This window comes from Ascaphus truei, chromosome 2 (genome assembly GCF_040206685.1).
Source record: "Ascaphus truei isolate aAscTru1 chromosome 2, aAscTru1.hap1, whole genome shotgun sequence".
Classification (NCBI taxonomy): domain Eukaryota; kingdom Metazoa; phylum Chordata; class Amphibia; order Anura; family Ascaphidae; genus Ascaphus; species Ascaphus truei.
In genome coordinates, this window is record NC_134484.1 from 34,685,510 (window position 1) to 34,709,183 (window position 23,674).

Here is a 23,674-nt window from a genome sequence, read left to right on the forward strand (position 1 = left end):
CCAATGGTGTTAAGATTAGAGATTGTGCTGACGGCCCACCTCCAGTGCCAGAAGCATGCATCCGTTGTGCTTGTATTTTTTTCTTTAAGTTTGCCCTGATATCATCGAATCTCTTCCGACAATTCGCCCGGTCCCTGACATGATTTGCACACGCAGACACAGCCAAGGTTATTTGATCCCACATTTCTTTTTTTGATGCTGAACTTGTCCGCCCTTGAAATACATACAAAATATATGACGTTAATTATTATTATAAAAACGATCAGTTTCCTAAACTGCTACCTGTTCCAAGAGATACCAAACATGCTGGTTTAGGTGTAATATGTGTACCACATGAGCATTTACATGTAAACATACAAATGTAAGGAAGCTTGCATGAATATTGTATGAACTTTGCCCACATTTTTAGACTGATTGTTATGGTCGTTCTAAAGCATGAAGGAATATGTGTGTAACAATTAAGTTTAATTGATAGATATTATATAATAATATTTTGATATTAAGACATCTCACATGACCTAGGATAACATGTCTTTGAAGAATCAATGCAAAGATAGACTTACCTAGTAAATGGCCATACAGACAGTTATAGTGCTCCAGAATCCCTGTGACAAGAACTGTGTTTTCCTCTTCATTGAACCGAGGATTACATGGCCGCTCCACACGTTTCTTCCGAATACGAGCAAGCCCAGAGCTTGGCTGCTGCTGACTGGACTCTCCTTCTTCCAATGGAAGAGACTCCAAAAGCAGGCCACCAGCAACCACCCCACCACCAGACGTACCAGCAGCAGACACCCCACCAGCAACAGAGCCACCAGCAACACTCGCACTCACAGCAACACCACTCGCACTCCCAGCAACACCATTCGCACTCGCAGCAACAGCACTCCCCTGAATCCTACATTCACTCAGACGCGTACTCACACGACTACCAGTACCACTCACACCAGCATCACTCTTCCCACGCCTGCGGCCATACCTTTAGCACTCACAAAGAACAGAAAAGAAATTTAAAGACAATCGCACTGAACACCTACAAAGTGAAAACAAGACAAAGATGTAAACAAAACAACACAGGACAAACCTCTCACAATACACCACAACTGTCTCAGTCAATATGAAATATGTAAATCGGCCAGCTCTGTGTGTCTCTCTCTCTCTCTCTCCCAACAACACAGAGAATGAATAAAAATACACGCTGCCTTTAAATGGGCCGCTCAATCCAAAACATGCTTGCTTCGGCAGATTCAGCAAGAAGTTTTATTGGGGAACCTAACACCACCTCGCCATGCACGCCGATACACCTGTGTGTGATTGGCAAATCATTGGCAGAGTGGGAGCAAATGTTTTCGGCTTGATTCGGAAGGGATTCGGCACTTATTGCATACGGAGAGGGAAAATCGGCAGAATCATGCCGATAAGATACCCTTGGCGATTGCACTTTTTCGGCGCTTACTGCATAGAGCCCTAGGTTTTTTTATAGGTATACCTATAAAACCCATAGAGTGCAATTAGTGGAGGATTCTTTTGGATCTTCTTTTGATCCTACCCTGTACTTCAATCATTCATCCTCATGCACCATGTCACCTACACAAAATTAATAGAATTTAAGGATGAGCGGTTTATATTTACAACAGTTTTGCAACTTTTGAATAGGTAAGGAAAGCCAACAAGAAAATGAAGACAATATGTCATCTGGAACTGATCAAATCCCTGCTAAAATCTTCAAGAAGAGGTTGAGAAGATCCCATCACAGCCTCATGTCCTTACAGTATGTTGAAGATCTGAAATGACAAGGAAAGCCCAGATAACTTTATGATGCTATGTAACTGAAGAAGAACCCTGTGAAATTCGAAAGCTTGTAAACCGTTAACTTTTAAAGTATCATACATTTCCTTTTTTGACAATCTTTAATAAAGAAGTCAAATTTAACTTTGGGCTGGGCTGTACTGTACTAAAGCACGATGCAGGGTATCGCACCCCAAGCCGATATTAACTGTCATTGACTTACATGGCAGTTAACGTGGATTGGAGTGCAACACTCTGTATTGCATCTTACTGTATTCCATTCTTATTTCCATCAACAACATCAAACATTCAAGGAAAACTGAAACAACAATCAAGAACAACTGAAGAAATGTATCCCAGATTTCTAATCCCCAGAAACATTCTGCATATTTCTCAAAATCCAAACACCTGGCAACCCTGCCCATCCCTGCCCAACCCATCATCTCTGACATTAACACTTGGACAGAAAATATTTAATGACAAATTGACACAATTCTAAAACCTCTGTTAACAACAACCACAAGTTTTATCCAAGACACAACAAACTTCAGGAAACTACAAGCTATTAACTATTCCCAATATCCTTGCCCCCCATGGATGTGAGTTCACTATATACTAACATCCCTCACAAAGACTGCCAGAGTTTCTAAAAACTTAGCTCTCACACAAAGAACATCCCTGACAACACAGTCATAAGATTAATGGAATGTATTCCCACTCACTACAAATTCTCTTTTAATGTTATATAAATAATACAATGCCAAGAGGATACACATGGCACCACAATATGCCAAGCTCTTTATGGCCAGCCTAGAGGAAGACTTTCAGAACATAAACCTCTAATGCACTGTGATGACTGAGTTGTTTATGGACAAAAGGTGAATAATTAATCAGTTTCATAAAGACTTCAACAGCTTCAACCACTCTATAAAACATTGGAATATCTCATTACTACAGCTAATTTTTTTGTGGACTACAATCACCATAAAAGAAGGTGGTTCCATTAAAACAGTAATTTACAGAAAAACTACAGACAAGCAGACATTTACATTTAAAAAAAGTTTCCGTCTCAGATATTAGAGGATTGGGTCTAATGCCATCTCAAAGGGACAAGCACCTCAGCTCACTCTGTAACGCCTTTATGGAACAAGGCTACAACGCCCACTAGATAGATGAGCCCAACATGTCCCAGGTGGAAGGTTGCAACTAACTGCAGTACAAAGGAAAAAGGAAGACTACAATCCTTTGAAATACATGGTATATGTATACACACAGTTGTGTGAAAAAGAAAGTACACCCTATTTGAATGATATGGTTTTACATATCAGGACATAATAACAATCATCTGTTCCTTAGCAGGTCTAAAATTTAGGTTAATACAACCTCAGATGAACAACAACACATGACATATTACACCGTGTCATGATGTAATAGGTTGCCAGTATTCAATATGGGTTTTCCCCACTCACTGGAGCTGTACTTGAGTGACAGTGGGAGGCAGTGACATCAGGCATGACCAATCATGGGAGAGACCTGGTGCCCTCATCCTGGCTGTACTTAATGGCAGTGCCACCCCAAATTCAGTAGTGCCTCTACCCCCTTGAGAGAGGCAGGTCACACAGCCAAGAGCCTGATTTTTGGGCCTTCTCTGGTCCTCTTCCCTTCGGAGGAGAGTGAGTGTGTACCATACCTCTCCCCCTGCTAGAGGGGCAGGGAAGAGCCAGACAGCTGCGGGGACCCTTGACCCATAGTGGTTGTCCAGAGACCATCCTTCAGTGGGTAGCTGACAGTTGCTGCATTGGGTAGAACCCTGCCGTCAACTATGCTGTACAGAAGAGACAATAAACCGTTCTTGTTGTTATACCTCCTGTCAGGTGCGTGACCTTACTGGGGGGAGAGGTAATTGTTCTACCGTGGGAGATCACCTTCAGTTCCCTGGAGCCTAAGGCAGATGGAGGCACTGCACTGCTAAAGATATGTGGGGTATGAACCCCAGAAGCCTAGTCCTGTGTCCCCACTACCATAGTTGGACGACTCAGCCCTCCTGTTACAAGCAGGTATCTTGCACCACATGACCCGTAATGGCCACAATCTCCCACCAGGTGGGGGAAACACTGTTACATGTATTACTGCTGTGAAGCACTATGTACATTGATGGCGCTAAATAAATAAAGATATACATAAATACATACACAGGGCCGCTGAAAGGGTGGGACAGCTGGTACTGCTGTTTCGGACCCCGCCAGTCAAGGTGCCCTGCCTCTCTGCTGTCAACCCTACACTCTCTGCAAGCAGGTCTGACCCTCCCCTCTCCTGGCTTCCACTTCCCTCCTGCAGGATAGAAGTGCCCTCTCCTTTGCTCAGCCCCACACATTTGTCCCTCCCTTCTCCCGCTTCTTTGCTGGGCGTCTGTGGGCCTGCTGGGCTCTGCCTTGTTCTGGCCATGCTTCTGCAACTGCTCCAGCAGACCCATCCATTGTCCCCATGTAAGCCCACATGCCCCAGGTCCCCTTATATTAGCCTGCCATGCCACTTACCCTTCTCAAGGGAGGAAGGGGGCTTATTTGTGTGTGTGTGGGGGGGGCTTATTTGTCTGTGTGTGTCATCCCCATTTGTACATCTCCCCCTGCTGCCGGCACATCTACCTCCCCTCCCCCCCTCCTGCACATCTCCCCGCACATTATCCAGGCAAGGACATACCCCCTCCCTTAGTAGCCACGCCCCCCCACCCCCTGCTCTAACAGATTTACAGGACACCCGAGGGAAACTTAGAATGTCCATAATTTGTGAGGTAATTGATATTGGAAGCTCAATATAGTTGCGTTGACCTACAAATCCGCTGCAGAATGTCCAGTGAAAGTTTTGTTGTGCAACGTGGTGCCGTTTGTGAGATATCGATGCTTCTGACATACAAACAAACAGACAATTTAGAATTATAGTATTGATATTGGAATTAAGTGAATTGGGTAAATAAATTATCCTTCTTTGTTGAGGAGTCAAATGTGGATATTGTCACTGAATGACATTGCATGATTAAAAATTGAATTTAACTAACAATTGTTTATTTTCTTCCCTTTTAAAATCTAAACATACTACAAACAATTTGATAACAAGGTGGTTAATAGTATGAACATACAGTACTGTATGCAATTTTAATATCTTATTTGTACACAAACACCTGAATAAATAGGCAAAAAACCTGTTGTAATAATTGATGCATTTTTCAGATGGGTTGAGCCAATTACTTTGAGAAAGGATGACGGAAAATTTAAATTCAGGTCTCAAATTATATAATGTACATTTAAAAGGTACAAATAGGGGAACAAGTTATGATTAACATTTATATTGATCATTCATATTGCTAATTAAAATGCTGAGTACATTTTTTTGCGAGATTTCCACTAAACTGGGAGAAGTCATTTGTAAAATGGACAGTATTATACAAAAACACTGCTATTATAATTTTTTTAGAACCTTAGTAACAACAGAATGGGTTTTATGGGTGGGAGGTGGTAATAGGTTATTATACATGGGAATTTGAAATTTAATGTCCATATATTCATAAATTATTTGGTACTAACTCAGTACAATGGGTTTGGGGATTGGAAATCCAGCTGGCCCATGAAACCCAGCTGGCCCTGGAAACCCGAGTGTCATAGCCTTTAGGAAGATGGTAATTTGAGTGGAGTGGTTTACTCTGGAGTTTGTACCAAAGGATGATGTATATTGATAAATAATGTCTACCCTACTTGTACAAAGCAAGCTAAAACAGTTACATTTAAGAGTAATGGGAAGTGAATGAGAAAAATAAACGAGGCACTCTTTTGGGGGGTTATTATTTATAAATAATGTGGGAATAAAAGTGATTCCGCTTCAGGGAACAGGAAAGAATTATTAAAACTAAAATGAAATAGAGGCAGAAGTGTGAATCTGATGCTGTTGTACAATTGATGTTGCTTTTATTCATGCATTGCATGTACTGTTTCATTAAGGGCAAGATAAATGGTGTACAAATAATGTATGTTCTATTGAAGCTTTTTGTTTTTCCTGGAGGATTTGGGAGGCAACGATTCGTCCTGTCCGTCCTAATTGGAATTCAAAGTGTACAGTATTTAATATAAAGCAATAAGAGAGCCTAGGAAATATTTCTATCACTTATAATGGATTATTGTTATTTGTTTTCAGAAGAATAATAATTTATTTTTACGGCAAATGCCAATGAGAATGTATGATTTTGTTTATCAGTAATCAACATTAACCGGGTTATTTCCTGGTGTATACCTACACAGACAATATAAGACAATATAAGAGAAATGCTGCACACCTCAAAAAGAAAAATAATGATACAGTTACCAGTGCTCCAGTGTTTGCACATGCCATTGTCACTTGATAAAGACCATTATGGTTGAAACGTCGTGTTGGCTCAATAAATGAGTTTGATTTGCTAAACCCATTGTGCCCTATGTTCCTTTGTTCATCTGTATACCTACACAGAACATTTAGAAATTGCTTAGAATGGGGGCGTGGCTTGGACAGGAAGCCGAGAGCATGCGTTTAGACAGAGCTCCGCATGGAGGGGAAACACTGAAAACTATGGCTGAAAACCCTAATGGAGGTAAATTTATATAGACGGCAATAGGAAATCTCTGTATCAACAATCGGACAGTATTGGAAGTGTTTTTACACTGTACATATATTTACAAGCGGTCGTGCTCCCCCACCCCCCTTTTTTCCGTGCATTGATGAGCCAACATTCAAGATGGCCGCTGGAGCCATGTGGTAGGGGCCTTCAGTGTAGAGAGAGCCCGGGAACAGACCACACATGAGCCACGATTGGAGTGAGAGGTAGCTTAGAGACAAATTATTGGGAGACGTCGGAAAACCACATCCATATAAAACTGATACAGCCTGCAGACAGGTAACTCCAAAAACCACAGAAACGCCCACAGACTGAGCCATAGGGTTGGAGGGAGAAGCAACATTTAGGGAGAAGGGGAGGAAAACCTTTTATCTTGCCTGTACTGTGGGGTGATTATCCCCTCCAGTCAATCCCATTTGCAAGGGAACAAAAATGAATGTGCACGGTCTGATTAAATCTCAGAGGCCATATGGACATAGGCACAAACGTGGATCTGAAAAACCCCCAACCTCTCATACCAACAGCACACCAATAAGATTTATAGGAGAGCCCCCCAGACCTTTGTATTAAGAGCAAATATTGGAGACCCTAAACATATTATGTTAAAGGGGAAACTGAATTTTATTACTAAGTCTGGACATACTTGGATGAGCTATAACCAAGGAAGATATAACTAAAGAGAGGAACACAGGGAGGGGACCAGAACTGAATGGACCATGGACCTAGACGGGGAGAGAAAGAATGCAGATGATGATATCACAACTTCATGAAACCCGAAAATGTTAAACATGGAGGGTAATAACTGCTAAACAGAATGAAGCCATGTTACCCTGGGCTGATCCATGTGGTAATGTCTGGAAGCAATTGTGGCTCACTCCCCGCTTGCGAAAACAACATTATATTCACTTTTGTATTCCTAAGTTTATTTTATTTTTATTTATAAAATGTTTTACCAGGAAGAAATACATTGAGAGTTACCTCTCGTTTTCAAGTATGTCCTGGGCACAGAGTTATGATGACAAATAGTACATGGTTACAAATACATAGTTACAGTACATTAAGTGAACAGGGTTGGACATTATATAGAAGACATTGCATGCACAGTTAAAGATAAAGTAGTAAAGATAATACCTATTCTATAAGCGCCGATAAGACACTTGTCGAGGCCTTTGCCTACTGCTATTTTGTAAGCCTCGATAAGTGGGAGATAAAGGCATGAATCGACAGTTTTTTCAGCCGTCCAAAACAGATCGCCGGGTGAGCAGCAATAAGCCACTTATCGGCAGGTTTGAAATGCGTGCAATTCTAGTAGCTCCGATTAGTATTATGTGTTGATTAAAAGGGACGGTGGGCCTGTTAGCATATGATTTAATCCCTGTAAATAAACCCCATGTAAGAGAAGTACGACCTGCCTTTATCTGGAACTAAAAAATGCAACAACGTGGTGTGGGCATCACAATATATATATATCCTATATCACCAGGAAGTTGTACCCGGCCAGCACACGAGACGCCAGCGAGAATGAAAGCCCCATTACCAGCGGAGGCGGTGAGAGCGCAGCTTGTCTTTGGCCCGGGTGTTACTTCTCTAATGTTTATAAATTGCTGAAAAGAATGTGCCAAATATGAGTGTACACTCTACAGATTTTACATTTTATAAAGTGTTTGTGATACTATATCCGGCTCTTTCAGCACCTACATGTGGCTTTCCTCACTATGCTGCTCTTGGTTACGGAGTGGGGGGGGGGGGGAATCCCGGCCGGCGTTGGCCTGCCCCCTCCCCGCAGTCAAGAGCAGCTCAGTGAGGGAGAAAGGCAGCAGCTGGGGAGCAGCAACCCAGGACAGTGAGAGAGAGGTAGGTCCGATGTGTGTGTGTGTGTGTTTGGTGGGGTGGTAGTGTGTGTGTATATGTATTTGGGGTTTATTAGTGTGTGTGTATTTGGGGGGTATTTGTGTGTGTGCATGTATTTGAGGGGGTAGTGTGTGTATGTATTGTGTATTTGAAAATGACAAACTGTTTTGCACGGAAAAACAATGAAGTAAACAAAATAAAGGGACATATTCTTGTGAGATGCATTTTATTCCCCCACATATTTTTTCTTTTCTCTAATTCTGATTAAAGTAAGTTTGCTGTATGTTAATGCTTACACAGTATATGCCAATTAGTGTGTGTACAGTATATATGCGTTTGTGGGGGTGTAATATTCATGTGTTGCGGCTCTCGTAATATTTTGGACAATGACATTTTTTATAAAATGGCTCTTCTTCCTTGAAAGGTTGCAGACCCCTGTACTTGGTATTCTATGTCTTTATCTTTTGAGATTATCCACATGGAATGATACACACACACACACACACATACACACACACACAAAAGAAATAGCCGCAGTCTGGATATGCGATGATTTATTGGACAACATTGTGAGTAGTAATTTAGGAAGAGCCAAGATTTCATCTTACACACATACCTGTAAAACATATTGCACTATTTCTGTTTTTTTGTTTTTTCTTCCTCTTTTTGGGCCCTCTCATGCTCCCCTTGGCCCTGGAGAGAAAATATAAATGTAGCACTATTTCCCCCACCCTCTGGGAGATGTTACTCTGCTACTGGTGTTGTGGTATGCATACCAGTGAGGGTCAGGGAGCTGAGATGATCTGCGATGTAATGGAGATCAGGACAGGCTTTTGGTGATCACTAAGATTCTTCCATGGTGCTAGTGCCCCCAGTTATAGTGGGCTCCAGAGTTCCAGAGATCAGCCCCAACCACAACATACCTTCCATCTGCCCAAGGACTGGCATTCAGACAGATATATAAAAGAACCAGGCCTTTATTCTTGAAGTCACTGCACATGATGGTGATACAGCGTTGCAGGGTTTCCTAGGATTCAATCCTATTGATGGTGCTGTATCCCCTTGGTAGTATAGGGTCCTCTATCAATCAGATGTTCTCCCCAGCCCCAAGGGCTGGGAGTGGGTATGCTCATCCCCGATGGGAGAGACTCACAGCTCTACTAGTCTCTTCCTCCTCCAGACCAGGACTGCTAAATGTTACTCACTTCCTCTCTGAGACCTGGAAGAGGAAGGCCTAGTATCTGCACCACAATTGTCTGCATGCAAACACCAGGTCACCGCCTCCTCTGTCACTCAGAGAGTAGCAGAAGTGGGGTAAAAAGCCCCTGGCTTAACCTGTAATAGCCTGTAGCTATCAGGACTTACATGACAGAAGGCAAAGAGGCAGACTGGACCAGCCTAGGCTACATACACAATCTGGAGAGGACTCATTGGCCTATATACAATAGTGTGTCTCGACATCTAAGGCACGCTCTATAGTGCCGGGCGCGTGCTACGCCATGCGCGCGCGCGGAATTTTAGTTGGCTTACGTGAGTCAGCCTTTCTATACAAGGGCCACGCGCGCGCACGGCAGGGAGAAGGGAGCCGACAGACAGCGGCGAAGATGAGGAAAATCATCTTTTCGCGCCGCTGCCTGCGCTCAAATGTATGTATGTGTGTGTGTGTATGTGTGTATGTATTGTGATGCCGTCACTGCCCTCTAAGGGCTAGAATGGGGCAGTTGTGGAACTTTACAGCTCTCATAGAGTTAATCATTCTGGAAAGGTCTGTTCAGCTGTGAGTTAATGCGCTAATTAGCCCAGTCTGTATAGTCAGGAAGTGATACAGAGATTTCTCCCCCCCCCATGCTGCTAGACACACACTGTTGAGAGTTATACAGAGAGGGTGAGAGACGCTGCTGCTAGACTGATCTGAAGACACACACTGTTGAGAGTTATACAGAGAGGGTGAGAGACGCTGCTGCTAGACTGATCTGAAGACACACACAGACAGCCCTGTGAGAGACTGAAAGGAGACCTGCTGCATGTACACTGGGTAAAGTGGGGAAAGAGTTTAGTTCTCCCACGATTAGTTAGGGATTAAGCAGTATTAGTCAGTACTCCTGGAAGGAGTTAGGTCTTTTGTTTCTGTTATGTGCTATGAGTTACAGTAACCCTGTACCTGCTTTGTACCCTGTAAATAAACCCCTGCTTAGAAAGTACAGTGTTTCCTGCCTTTGATCTGGACAAAAGATCCGACGCTGGGACTGAGACGTCACAGTATGTATGCTAGTATGCATGGATGTGTGTGTGTGTGTGTGTGTGTGTGTGTGTGTGTGTGTGTGTGTGTGTGTGTGTGTGTGTGTGTGTGTGTGTGTGTGTGTGTGTGTGTGTGTGTGTGTGTGTGTGTGTGTGTGTGTGTGTGTATGATTGCAGAACTAAAAAAAAAAAATTATTAAACTTTTTTTTTCTATACAAATCTTATTTAGGACTTCCTTTCACTCACACAACCCATACACACACATATACTCACACATACACACACATATACATTACCTGCAGCTCCCGGCTCTACAGACAGGAAAAGCATGCGGCACGTGCATGGGTGTTCGCATAGGAACGCGCGGCCGCACGGCCGCATGCTGTATATAACAGCCCTAAACAAATCCAAATGTTTGTGGCAACTGCAAAAAAAAAAAAAAAAACTAAAACAAATGGGTAATACAGCCCAATCAATACCAACTAAGAGAAGTCAGGAAATTATTACTTCAATAATTAAGCATTTTAGTATACTTTCATCCACTGAGCAGTACTAATTAAAAAAAAAAAAAACAGCCCAGTGTCAATTGCAGCTGTTTGCCACTTTCACATTTAATCATGTAATTTAATTGGACATTCCAAAATTATCATAATACAATAAGGAAAGTAAGAACTTTAATCTGCATCCTGCATTTTAAATCAGTAAGCAGTAGTTTAGTGGGACACAGTTGGCTGACTGAGGCCAATCTAGTGCAGTGCAGCACATACTCAGGAGCTGTGTCCGGCTAATGACTGATGTTGAGTTAATGGGTTCTGACAGGGAAAGCAGCAGTCTGGTAATATTTATAAGTGCACAAAATGCCCTTTCCTCTGCAGTTTTAAATCAAGCACAGTGTCATACTGTGAGGAATAGTTGTTTATTTCTTGTTTTACTGCTCAGAAGTCTTTTTAATCCTTACATAAACTTGACATAAGAACATGATTCACATAGATTTTTTGTATTATAATGTAGCCAGGTCCCCTCTGACTCCCCATTCGGTTCTCTCTCTCTTCAGAGAGATGTGGTATTTGTGGTGCTCAGAATCCGACCGGTAACTTCATGTAACATATTTGTAATTGAGACCATAAGCTTGGTGGTCTGGCGACGACGGAGTGCCCCTCAATTAAGCAATAAAGCGTAATAACTGTAGGGGAAGTGACAAGTGGAGTCAGTTGGGACAACCACTGTGATGTACACAATAATCACCCTAACAGTATATAAAGGAAGGAACTATGTCCATTGAATAGCAGGGTTTAGATAAGGCACATTGGCACTTTACCTGCTCATCCAGGGGGCACTCTCAGGATCAGTAGCGTGCAATCCATCGGTTGAGAAGTCCAGAAGGGTGGTTGGTGTAGATAGAGCACAGCTGCAGACGCCCTGCAATGTAAAGCAGGGAAAACAAAACCGGGCCACTCCGCAGTAGTATCAAAAAGTGTATTAAGCCAGCAAACACATACAGGGAACAAAAATAGGACAAATAGAACGCACCTACGCGTTTCGTACAATAGTACTTTATCAACATAAGAACATGATTCACATAGATTTTTTGTATTATAATGTAGCCAGGTCCCCTCTGACTCCCCATTCGGTTCTCTCTCTCTTTCCTGCAACAGCGTGAAGGCAGTTGCAGGGGTGATCGCGTCACCGGGGGCTCTCGGCGCCATCAGCTACATGGCGCCGCCTTCTTGTGTGCGTTTGCACATACGCGGAAGTTCACGCGCGTGCAGTATAGCCTCAGATGCGATTTGGCAGCCATTACAGGGAGTGAGAAGAGGCGCTCCATAGTCAGGGACATCCCCCAGTTCGCACATGCACAGTTAGCAGCGGCGGCGGCCATTACACAGCGCGCACGAGGCCCCAATGTTAAAGAGAGCACCAAGGACTACAGTTCCCAGCAGCCTCTGGGGACTGCACTTTCAAACTGGTCACAGGAAGCCAGACAGCCAATAAGGCTGACAGATTCTCATGCTGCAAAGTTGCAACAATGTTGTGTGAAGATAGGGATTGTCAGTTAGGAGCTGGGACACAGAGAGGGGAGGGTGTGTTTGTGCAGGGAGGAAAGTAGCCTCCTGCACTAGGCCAGAAGTCTCCCCTTAGCCCCCAGCTAGGCCCTACTCACCTCAGCTTGTGGTTACTACAGGGACTCCACTTAGACTAGGGACAGGGTCCTGTAGAACCTAGACAAGTGAGGGTCCAGCCAGGAAACGTAACTATCCTGGCAATTGCTGTGAAGGTAATACATCCTCTGCGTTAGCAGAGATACGAGACATTATAAAGGTGGATCACTCCATGCGGGAGCCACCCACCGTTGAGGCGGAGGCATCTTGGATCATCTCCTGGAGCAAGGGATTCCAAGCAAAGGTCATCTGCGCACTCGGTAGCAGGAGCACCGGGCAGGTATTATCCAAGTCACCAAGTGCACCACCTATACACTTCATCTTAGTGGGCAGCGCTGTTCCACACGTGGGTGGGGTTGTGGGACTCTTGGGACTTTGGGTACAAGGACTTTGGGGATACTGTGTAAGGAGGTTATAGCCCAGTTAGGGGCAAGGTTATAGCTGCCAGCTAGTGGCAGAGGGTGGCATATATATCGTCGTGCATACTGATGATGTTGCACTGTGAAAGTATGATACTCTGTGTTGTGTTGCTATACAATATGATGTGATGTGATGTTATTGTGTTATTTGCTCGTTCAGTTAACCTTTTAGCCATAACCCTGGTGTATGTGGTTTCTGGGTGGGTTCCTATGCTAGGCCCATTCTACATTCCTATAGAATCCTACATAGGTGGAGGCGCTGACCGACGAGAACGTTCCAGAGATTCACCCCAGGCTCTCACTAGCGGAGGCTCAGGCCTCCTGTGAGCCTGACAGGTATAACGCACCACACCAGGTAACATTAGGTTCCCCGCACACACACACTATATGCGATTGGGTGGGGGGGAATACCCGTTACATTGTATTTTACATTTTTGTATACCCTTTACAGCTTGTAACTTTATATTTCATATATTGTTTTCTCATTGGCCCATATTCAATGTACATGGAATCTTTGTTACCTTTGCTAAGGAATATTTGCAACCTGTTAATTGGAATGGAGCTGAACTCTTCACCAACATGGTATGCTTTACAGCACATTGTATAGTTTTACGCTTTTGTAACTCATGCACTTGCCACCACGCGGTGACCGCCATTTTAAAGATCTTCCTTGCACGCGGTCCCTCCGATCTGGGCAGGGAACCACTTTTCTTAGGTTGCATATTCTGAGGCAGAAGTTACCTTCCAGTTTAAGCAAATCCCCCTTCAGTACATTGCACATGATAATTTTCATTCAGAGCACCTGTGACTTCCTGTGCATCCACGGCTAGTAGTACAGTGGTGGGTCAGAAGTTCAGGCACCTGAGTCCGTTCAGGCACCCCTCCGCGGCCCACTTCAACAGCACCTTACGCCACCCTGCTCTAGCACTGACACTGTAGACCCCTTTAGAAATTTTTGGACCAAGTTAACCATCTATCCCTTCCAGACCTCCACAGCTATCAATACCCAGGGTAACTCAGAACCAGCAATAGCCCTTGCTTCAGCACACAAGCTCTTATTAGGGCAGACTAGGCTACAGCTCCTTGGATGGCGAATATGGTCCCTGGTTAGGGTAGGCCAGGGTCCCCTGGACACCATACCTAGTCCCCCTCTCCTCCATTGCACTCTGTATGAAAGTATACCCTTCTATGTCAGCACAGTTTGCTTCACTAGGGCAGACCAGACTATAGTTCCTTGGACAGGGAAAGTGGTCCCTGGTTATGGTAGGCCGGGGTCCCCTGGAAACTATATCTAATCCTCCTCTCCCTTTATGCATTCTGTCTGAAGCGTACTTTCATCTGTACCTTTACTTGCTGCTTTGCTCTCTCTGTAAAAGCCTGCCCTGCTCTCAGCAGAGCCTCCAATTGTTGTACTGTTTCCCTCCAACCTAGTGGGAGATGCACAGCGTCTGCTACCTGTGTGTGGTGCGGATACCTTTTATGATCAGGAGAAGTGAGTTGGATCTGCGGTGTTATGGAGATCAGGACAGGCTCAGGTTCTTTCTCTGTAGTTCTTTCTCTTGGTGGTTAGTGCCTACAGCCGTAGTGGGCTCCAGGGTGTCAAGAGATCAGCCCCCACTATTGCACACATCTCCCTCCTGCCCAGGGACTGACACTCAGACAGGAGTATAATGAATAAGGGTCTTTATTGGCTGGCATTCACTGCAGTTCTTCCTCACAGTGGTCCGAGGCCTCTGGATGGTGATTGCCCCTGATCTTACAGGGCATCTGTGGGTTGAATCAGATATTACCCCAGCCACAGGGCGGGGGTGAGCACGCTCATCCCGCCATGGGAGAGACTCACAGCTCGACTGCTCTCTCTTACTCCTCGAGAGCAGGACTGAACTAAATTTGCCACTCCCTCGTAGGAGGAACCTAGAAGGGGCAGGCTCATGGTCTATAACTATACCAGATAGGCTTACACAGACCATGAATCACAACCACACTTGTGTCACTTATAAGAGGGGCATGAGGGGGGTTAAAAGCCCACAGATTAACCTGTCATAGCCTAGACTGCTAGGAGTTACATGACAGGGAGGAGAGATAGGCCAGAAGATACAGACCATGTTACATGCATTTCTTTTTAGCTACATAGGGCTAATAACGCCAATTTCTCATTCACAGTGATTAGACAGGGCTTTGCTATGAAGGAAATTTATTGAAGTTTTTGATTCTGTATCTGCATGTGTATGCTAGTTACATCCGAGCCCCCCAACCCCCCTCGGTGGTATTGTCCACCCCCTATTTCACAATTCATGAGCCCCTCTATTTCCCACCCTTTTCCCATGTATTTCTCTCCCCTTCCTCACTCACCCCCTCTCACTCTCCCACCTCGCATGTATTTCTCTCCCCTGCATCTCACTTACTCCCTCTTTTCCTCACTCACTCCCTCCCCCCTTTCCCGTCAATTACCCCACTCTCACTCAATCCCCCCCACAAAATACATACCAAAAACAAACACCCCCTAAATGCATATAACCCCACCAATACATAATAAAAATACACCCACTCCCCACCACCCACCATATATTAAAAATACACATTAAAAAAATACACCCACCCCCAATACATATAAAAATACACCCACCCCCAATACATATTAAAAATACACCCATCCCCCAATACATATAAAAAATACCAACAATACATATAAAAAATTCCCCTACCCTTCAATTCCTATAAAAATACCCCCCATACATATAAAAATACTCCCACCCCCATATACATATAAAAAAATACTCCCACCTCCCCCCCAATACATATAAAAAATACCCCCACCCCCAATACATATAAAAAATACACCCACCCCCACAATAAATATATTTTTTAAACAACCCCCCAATACATATTTTAAAAAAACACAGCCCCCCTCCCAATACATATAAAATATACAAACTTCCCTTGTGGATGGTAAGGCAGGTCCTCGTGGCTGCGGGGGTCCCGGCCAGTGCTGCAAGTTGGGCCCGACCTCTGGCCAGGCCTGGCTGCCGGTCCTCTCGTGACCGGGCCCCGGCTCCCCCTCAGCTGCAGGCCTCTCCCTCACTCTGTCCCATGCCAGTTTTTTTTATATGTATTGAGGGGAGGGGGTATTAAACAGGTCACTAGATTTAGTTCACTTTGGTCCTAGGAGGGATTGCTCCTTTACAGTTCAAAATGGTGGTGGTTTGGAGCAGCACTCTGGGCACAGTTCCTGGTGTCCTATCTATAGGATCTGCACATTAGGTTTGCAAATTTAGTCCCAAAAATTTAACTCTGAGAGGGAGATAACATATACCATGAAACAAACAATATCTGCTTCTACTGTGTGTTGGGGCCTTTTTCAAAACTGTTTTTATTTATTTTCAAATCTGATGCTTCATTCAAGAGATATGAGCATTTTAAATATTATGGGGCCTATTTTCTTTCAGCCGAAACGTCTGATCAGGCTGTTTTCCGACGAACTTCCCCGTTGACTTCAATATGGAATTCTGTATGAAAATGACTGGTCTGGGTCTTCGTCTGATGCAGTGGGTCCCCAGTGGGTCCAGCAGGTTAAAATGAAGCTTTCCCCAGAGCCCATTGCAGTCTAAAAGTTACCATGCTAACCTCAGAAGCTAAATATCAAGATTAAAATCATGTTTTTTCACACTGGAAAAACAATATTAAAAAAATAAAAACATCTTTTGAATACAATGAGAGCTTTAATGTAAGGCCGCGCTTTCACCTCTGTATGAGGGGAAACAACCTCAGTGGGTCTTGTCCATACAGCAAAATGAGAGAGCCTCCCAAGTTAAAATGATGGGTAGGGGTGAGCTCTGGGAGGAGGGGCCACCTACCTCCAAACAACTGTTGCCAATTAGAAATTAAATTAACACACACATTCCCAGAAAGCTCAAACTCCAAAACCCACCACATAATATATATATTTATGTCAAAAGGAGTCCTCCTCCCAGAGCTCACCCCTACCCACCTTTTTAACTTGGGAGGTTGTACTGTATGGACAGGACCCACTGGGGTTGTTTCCCCTCATACAGAGGTAAAAGGAAAGGTTCACAGTGTAGTGTTAGGACCTGCAAATTTGGTTATACCTTGACGTTGGTATGCAGGCTTATGACGCTTTGGCCAAAGGGTTTAACTAAATAACCAAGAAAATATTATTATTGAAGTATTTGTACTTTATACTTATTACCATATATGTTTTGTCAATTGGATGTAGCATTGGGCACCCCTGTCTTTTGTTGTATAATATTTAGGAATACCTCATGGAAAACAAAATAATTAGTAATAGTCAGCCTGGATTTATGGAGGATAGATCATGCCAAACTAACCTTATTTGTTTCTTTGAGGAGGTAAGTAGGAATTTAGACCAAAGTAATGCAGTTGATGTGGTCTACTTAGATTTTGCAAAGGCTTTTGATACGGTTCCACACAAGACGTTGGTGTACAAAATAAAGCAAATTGGACTTAGTAATAATATATGCACCTGGGTTGAAAACTGGTTGAAGGATAGAAACAGAGGGTTGTCATAAATTTTACTTTTTCAGGTTGGGCTAAGGTTGTGAGTGGAGTACCTCAGGGACCGGTACTGGGGCCCCTGCTTTTTAACTTGTTTATTAATAACCTTGAGGTTGGCATCGAGAGCAAAGTCTCCATCTTTGCTGATGATACTAAATTGTGTAAGGTAGTAGATTCAGAGCAGGATGTAATTTCTCTCCAGATGGACTTGGAGAGACTGGAAACTTGGGCAGGTAAATGCAGATGAGGTTTAATACAGATAAATGTAAGGTTATGCATTTGGGATGCAAGAATAAACAGGTGACTTACAAATTGAATGGGGATAAATTGGGGGAATCCTTGATGTAGAAGAATTTAGGAGTGCTTGTAGACAGCAGGCTTAGCAATAGTGCCCCAAATCATGCAGTAGCTGCAAAGGCAAACAAGATCTTATCTTCCATTAAACAGGCAATGGATGGAAGGAAAGTAACCATAATTATGCCCCTTTTCAAAAGCATTAGTAAGACCACACCTTGAATATGGAGTACAATTTTGGGCACCACTCCTTAGAAAAGACATTCTGAGTGCAGTGAAGAGTCACCAAATTAATAAGGCCTGGGACATAGTGCCTCTCAAACGTGCTGAGGCGTGCTGAGGTTCAGGGAAAGTGGTGCTTTCCCTGGCCTTACACAGCACCGCCATCAGGGGACTTAGCCAGGGGCGGGCCAGTGACGTCACGGAGCTGGTTCGCCCTCATTGGGCGAACCGCTCACGTGACCGGCCCTGCACTCCGGCAAGCGGGTAAATTTCAAAACGCCGTCAGACACACGCTTCCCCAAACGTGCTGACGCGTGCGCGAGCCCCTGCTAAAGCCGCTCTCATTGCGGCTGCAGGGGCTCAGTGCCGAGCAGCAGCACGGCTCAGCAAGGGTCAGCGCATAAGCGCTGACCATGTCCCAGGCCTAAAGGACAAGGGATGGACAAGTTAACTTATGAGGAGAGGCTAGCTAAATGAGATTTATTTACATTAGAAAAGAGGCGTCTAAGAGGGGATAGGATAACTATGTACAAATATATTCGGGGACAGTACAAGGAGCTTTCAAAAGAATTATTCATCCCAAGGGCAGTACAAAGGACTAGGGGGCATACCTTAAAGTTGGAGGAAAGGAGATTTCACCAGCAACAAAGGAAAGGGTTCTTTACAGTAAGGGCAGTTAAAATGTGGAATTCATTACCCATGGATACTGTGATGGCAGATACAATAGATTTGTTCAAAAAAAGGTTGGACATCTTTTAAGAAAGGAAAGGTATACAGGGATATAACAAATAAGTAAACATGGGAAGGATGTTGATCCAGGGATTCATCTGATTGCCAATTCTTGGAGTCAGGAAGGAATTTATGTTACCCCTTATGAGATATCATTGGATGATTTGTCACTGGGGTTTTTTGTTTGCCTTCCTCTGGATCAATAAGCAAGTTTAGATATAGGATAAAGTATCTGTTGTGTAAATTTAGCATATGTTTTACTTGATGGACGTACGTCTTTTTTCAACCTCATCTACTATGTAACTATGTAACTAACACATGTTCCAGCATACCTCTTACATCGTTAACTCTTTGGCGCATTGATTCCTTCCTTTATCGCAGTTTCCGTATGTTTGAACCACTGTATTCTATCTGCCCTGTGCTATTATTATTACTATTATTATAGCACCAACATATTCCGTAGCGCAGTACAGTACAATAGGGTTTGAGGATGAAAACAATAAAATAACAAACATTGTAACAGTCGGTAAGGAGGGTACTGCCCAATGAGCTTACAAACTATAAGGAAGGGTAAGTGGATACATAAGGAGCAGATGATGTATAAATGTATGCAGATATAGCATATGTTATTGCACCTATTAACAGTGATCCCAATGATAACGTGTGTTATCTCTTTAACGCATGCAATATTTGGGGCGTTATTTCTTGCATTACCGGGGGTTATTATGTCTGCCACACACACACACACACACACACATATATATATATATATATGTGTGTGTGTGTGAAGAGAGTGAGAGTGACAGTTATATATCGTAAATATCATTTAACCCCTTCCGAGCGAGAATACTACTGGTGATACTGTAGATCAAACCTCTGCAGCCACAAGAAATGATTAGAATATTTAACTAGGCAGAATGTCAGTCCGGACCAGCAGTCCAGAATCAGCAGGACAGGAGATTCCGTAAGTGGAGATGCAGTGAGCTGAACTCTGGATCACTTCAGATTGTGGAATGTTTAGGCAGCGTGCAGATTTCCTGTTGCAGTGTTTGAATTTCCTGAAATCCCTGCTTTCAACCCAAGGGCTTTCCAAAAAGCAGGCTTTTTTTTTTCCTTTCTCTGGCTCACTTGGTAGCTTTTCCTTCCTGCTCTCTTCCAGTTGCAGTGTGTGCACACCGGACAGGACGTTCTATGGATGCCATTCAAAGATTTCAGTCTTAGAAACTATCTGGATTTCGAGCACTGAAATCCACTATTCCTCTTTTCCTTTTTTTGGCTGGGATTACAAACGGACAACACCTTTTGTTTCTTGCTTTGCATGGAAACCTACATTCTTTTTGAACATGGAATAATGGATTTAAATCTGAGGCACCAACTTGGAATGGGAATTCGAGCTGTACAAATCTTGGTAAGTACAGTACTGCTCCCTCGTACAAGGCGGGGTCTGTATTGTATTTAGCTCTAGAAATCAGTGTATTATTTAATACATTGAAAAGAGCTAAATACCCATCTCTAGAGAGGGAAGCCAATGACATCTATTTATTTGGAGTATTGTTTTTGAAAGTTAGTTTGAAGGTGTTACATACTGTAGGGACATAGATAGATAGTTACATAGTAGATGAGGCTGAAAAAAGACATGCGTCCATCAAGTTTAACCTATTCTAAATGTAGGCGACAGATACTTTATCCCATGGGTGCGCAAACTGGGGGGTGCAGCGGTTGTAGGGGCCCCACGCTCTTCCCCAGGGCATTTAAATTGGGGGACTGCGCCAGGCCTCTGCAACTTCACTTGCCGTGAGTCAGTCGGTTTGGGTGACGCGTCACCGTGGTAACGCCGTGGCGTCATGGACGCTTCAGGCTCGGTAAGTGGGGCGCGAGCAGTGGGGGAGAGCAGGCAGGGGGGGGGTGCCAGGCAATAAGTGTGCACACCCCTGCTTTATCCTATATTTGTATTGACAGTATTTTGATCTATAGGATATTGTTACAATAACGTTGATCGATGAATTAACATAGAATCATGTTATCAAAATGAAAATCTGAAACTATTCAGTGCAGGCCTTGTTGCTTTAGAGCAGGGGTCTCAAACTCAGTCCTCAAGGGCCACCAACAGGCCAGGTTTTATAGATATCCCTGCTTCAGCACAGGTGGCTCAGTCTTTGATGGAGCCACTGATTGAGCCACCTGTGCTGAATCAGGGATATCCATAAAACCTGGCCTGTTGGTTGCCCTTGATGACTGAGTTTGAACCCCCTGCTTTAGAGTGTGGTTTAGATACATCCTTTAAGAGTACCAGGAATGTGTTACTGCTCCTTCAAACTTTTAAGAATAGCACAGACTTTTTTTATCAGATGTTACAGAAATGCATCGAAGCTGATGTAGGCATTAATAGTGCATTACTCTTTTTTTATATAGTAATAAACTATGGGAAGCAGATATATGTAGTATTTAATAAGAATTTAACATGAACAGTTCTAAAATCAGGAGAATTTAGCCGTTGAGAGAATGTTGACTTTGTTTTCCTTTTCATTATCTGATCAGGGACTCCCAATTCTTCTTGTAATAAATCATCGATGATTTTACATTTACCATAAACTTTTTTATGTAACACATGAAACAAAGAAACTAATAATGGCCTTAAACAGCCACAAGGCTTTTTATCAAGCTCCCTGCCTGGATAATATGGCTTTCAAATCATACTGAGTCATTTACAACACACATCTCTTAAAGCAGCAACACCCTTCCCACCCCCATCCCCCAGCTACCACCCCCACCCCCCCTATTTTTTTAAAGGATGGGAATTTGGGGGTCCCGGAGCTGAATTGCATTATTTTAAGACCCTTCCTGGCACATTTACCGGTAAAGATGAATTTCCATAATTTACCATTTTTTCGCGCTGGGACTTAAATCTCCCGCGTCACCCTTCCAATAGGAAGCTGCAATGTATGACGTGATATGGAGATTTAAAAGCCATTTTGTTTCCCCAAGAGGGGACTGAAATGCCAGGTGTCCAGTATTGAACCGGACTGTCCTGTATTTGGACACTCTGTCCATTAAAAAATGTGAGGTAATTCTGGACATTACAGTATTACATCTCTGGACATAGTGACCTGACTGACTTGGGGATCCGCAGGATTTCCTAAGCGGGGAGAGAGCAGGGCTGTTGCTAAGGGGCTGGGCAGCTTCTTCCATCCTGATTGCCTGCTGCTGGGTAAATGCAGCCAATCAGGAGACGATGTCAAGAGCCTTGGGGTGGGGACAAGGAAGGAAGGAAACAGCATGGAGCAGTGAGAGGCAGGGTGTGTGTGTGTCTCGAGCACGTCGCACCTTTCACCATTGTGTCCAGTATTTTTGGACATGCCACCTGGCAACCCTACCTGGGGGTGAAGAGACGAACAGCCAGGATTACTTCTTTAACATGAATAGAAGCTTAAGGAGTGGCTCGGGGAGTGAAGGCACCGACTCAGAAAACAATGACACTGAGTGTGAAGAAGGGGAGCCTGGTTCAAACCCTTGTGACCTTGGGCAATCACTTTATCTCCCTATGCTTCAGGCACTGAAAATAAGGGTGTAAGCTCAGGAAAGATTGCATTGTGCCAGCAAAAATTCTATGTACAGCCCTGCATGCACAAGAAAAAACTATTATTATTAACTTATCAAAGTATTTAGTGACCTACTGTATACAGCGTTGCCACCTCTCCGGGTTTGACCCGGAGACTCCGGGTTGGACCCGGAGACTCTGGGTTTAGGGCACTTCCCCGAACGACTACGGGGTTGCCATTGTCAATCTCACTGTGGTGCGGCAGCGTCTCCGGCATTCTCCGTTATTTTCCTGCAACGCGGGATGGCAACGTGGCGCCGCGCCGCGTCATAACGTCATGTAGCCTCTGGTTGCCACGGCAACACGGCGTCATATGACACCGCGCAGCCATGTTCACTGCAGTTGGAGGGGGAGTTGCAGCAGGATGCCGGGAGATGCCGTCACACCACGTAAGGGATTTTTTTTCCTCCTTTTTCTCCTGGTTGGCCCTGGCTGTATATATTGAGTTCTTACATACAGCAATACAAGGATGTGGGGGGAAGAGGGTTACAGTGATTGATGCTCAGAAAATACCATGCCACCATTTTTGCATTGCTGTCTGATACTTTTGTACGTCTAGAAAAAAGGAAGGTACTGTGTTAACCTAAAATGTATTAAAACTAATTATTTGCATTTGACACAGATGCTATAAGATGAAGTATTTACATATTGTCTGTCTGCTATTAACAGAGAATTAAACACATTGTTTGATGAAGGTGCTAAAGATAGGATTTTTTTTCTAGTTTGATTAGACAAGTGTTTTTAAACCTTTTTTGTTGTTGTTAAGGAACCCTATAATTATAGTGTGAAATTCTGAGGAACCCTAACCCTCTTTAATAGCGCACCTGAGATCCGATGCATTGTAAGTGTAGCCAGGTCCCTTGTTGGTAGCGGGGCCGCGTGCGAGCAGCGCGCGTCTCCCTCTCTCATGCGGCCGTTTGCCAGGGACGCGAGTGGGCCGCGGTCGCGTCGCGAAGGTCCCGGCGGCTTGCGGAGCAGGGCGCCGCCATTACTAAGTGCGTTGCGCATGCGCAGGGCACAGAAGCGCCGGTAGGAATGCAGGAAGGTCGCGCATGCGCAGAGCAGGGCAGTCCACCCCCAGGGTGCACAGGGGCAGAGCCACATGACCCCAGGGAGCCAATAGGGCTGCAGCATCACCCTGTAAGGAGATTGATACATTTTCGCGCACTGAGCCACGCTAGTCAGTGCAGGACCGGGAGAGCT

General features: G+C 44.1%; 1 protein-coding gene across 2 annotated transcripts in view; it reads left to right on the forward strand.

Moving 5' to 3' along the window:
- Positions 1–20,026: 20,026 nt before the first annotated feature.
- Positions 20,027–23,674, forward strand: part of ASAP1 (ArfGAP with SH3 domain, ankyrin repeat and PH domain 1) — a 365,433-nt gene continuing 361,785 nt past the window's right edge. For both annotated transcript variants that reach the window (XM_075582010.1, XM_075582015.1), the window contains exon 1: positions 20,027–20,281. The gene's annotated coding sequence lies outside the window, so the exon portion shown is untranslated. The remainder of the gene's footprint in view (positions 20,282–23,674) is intronic.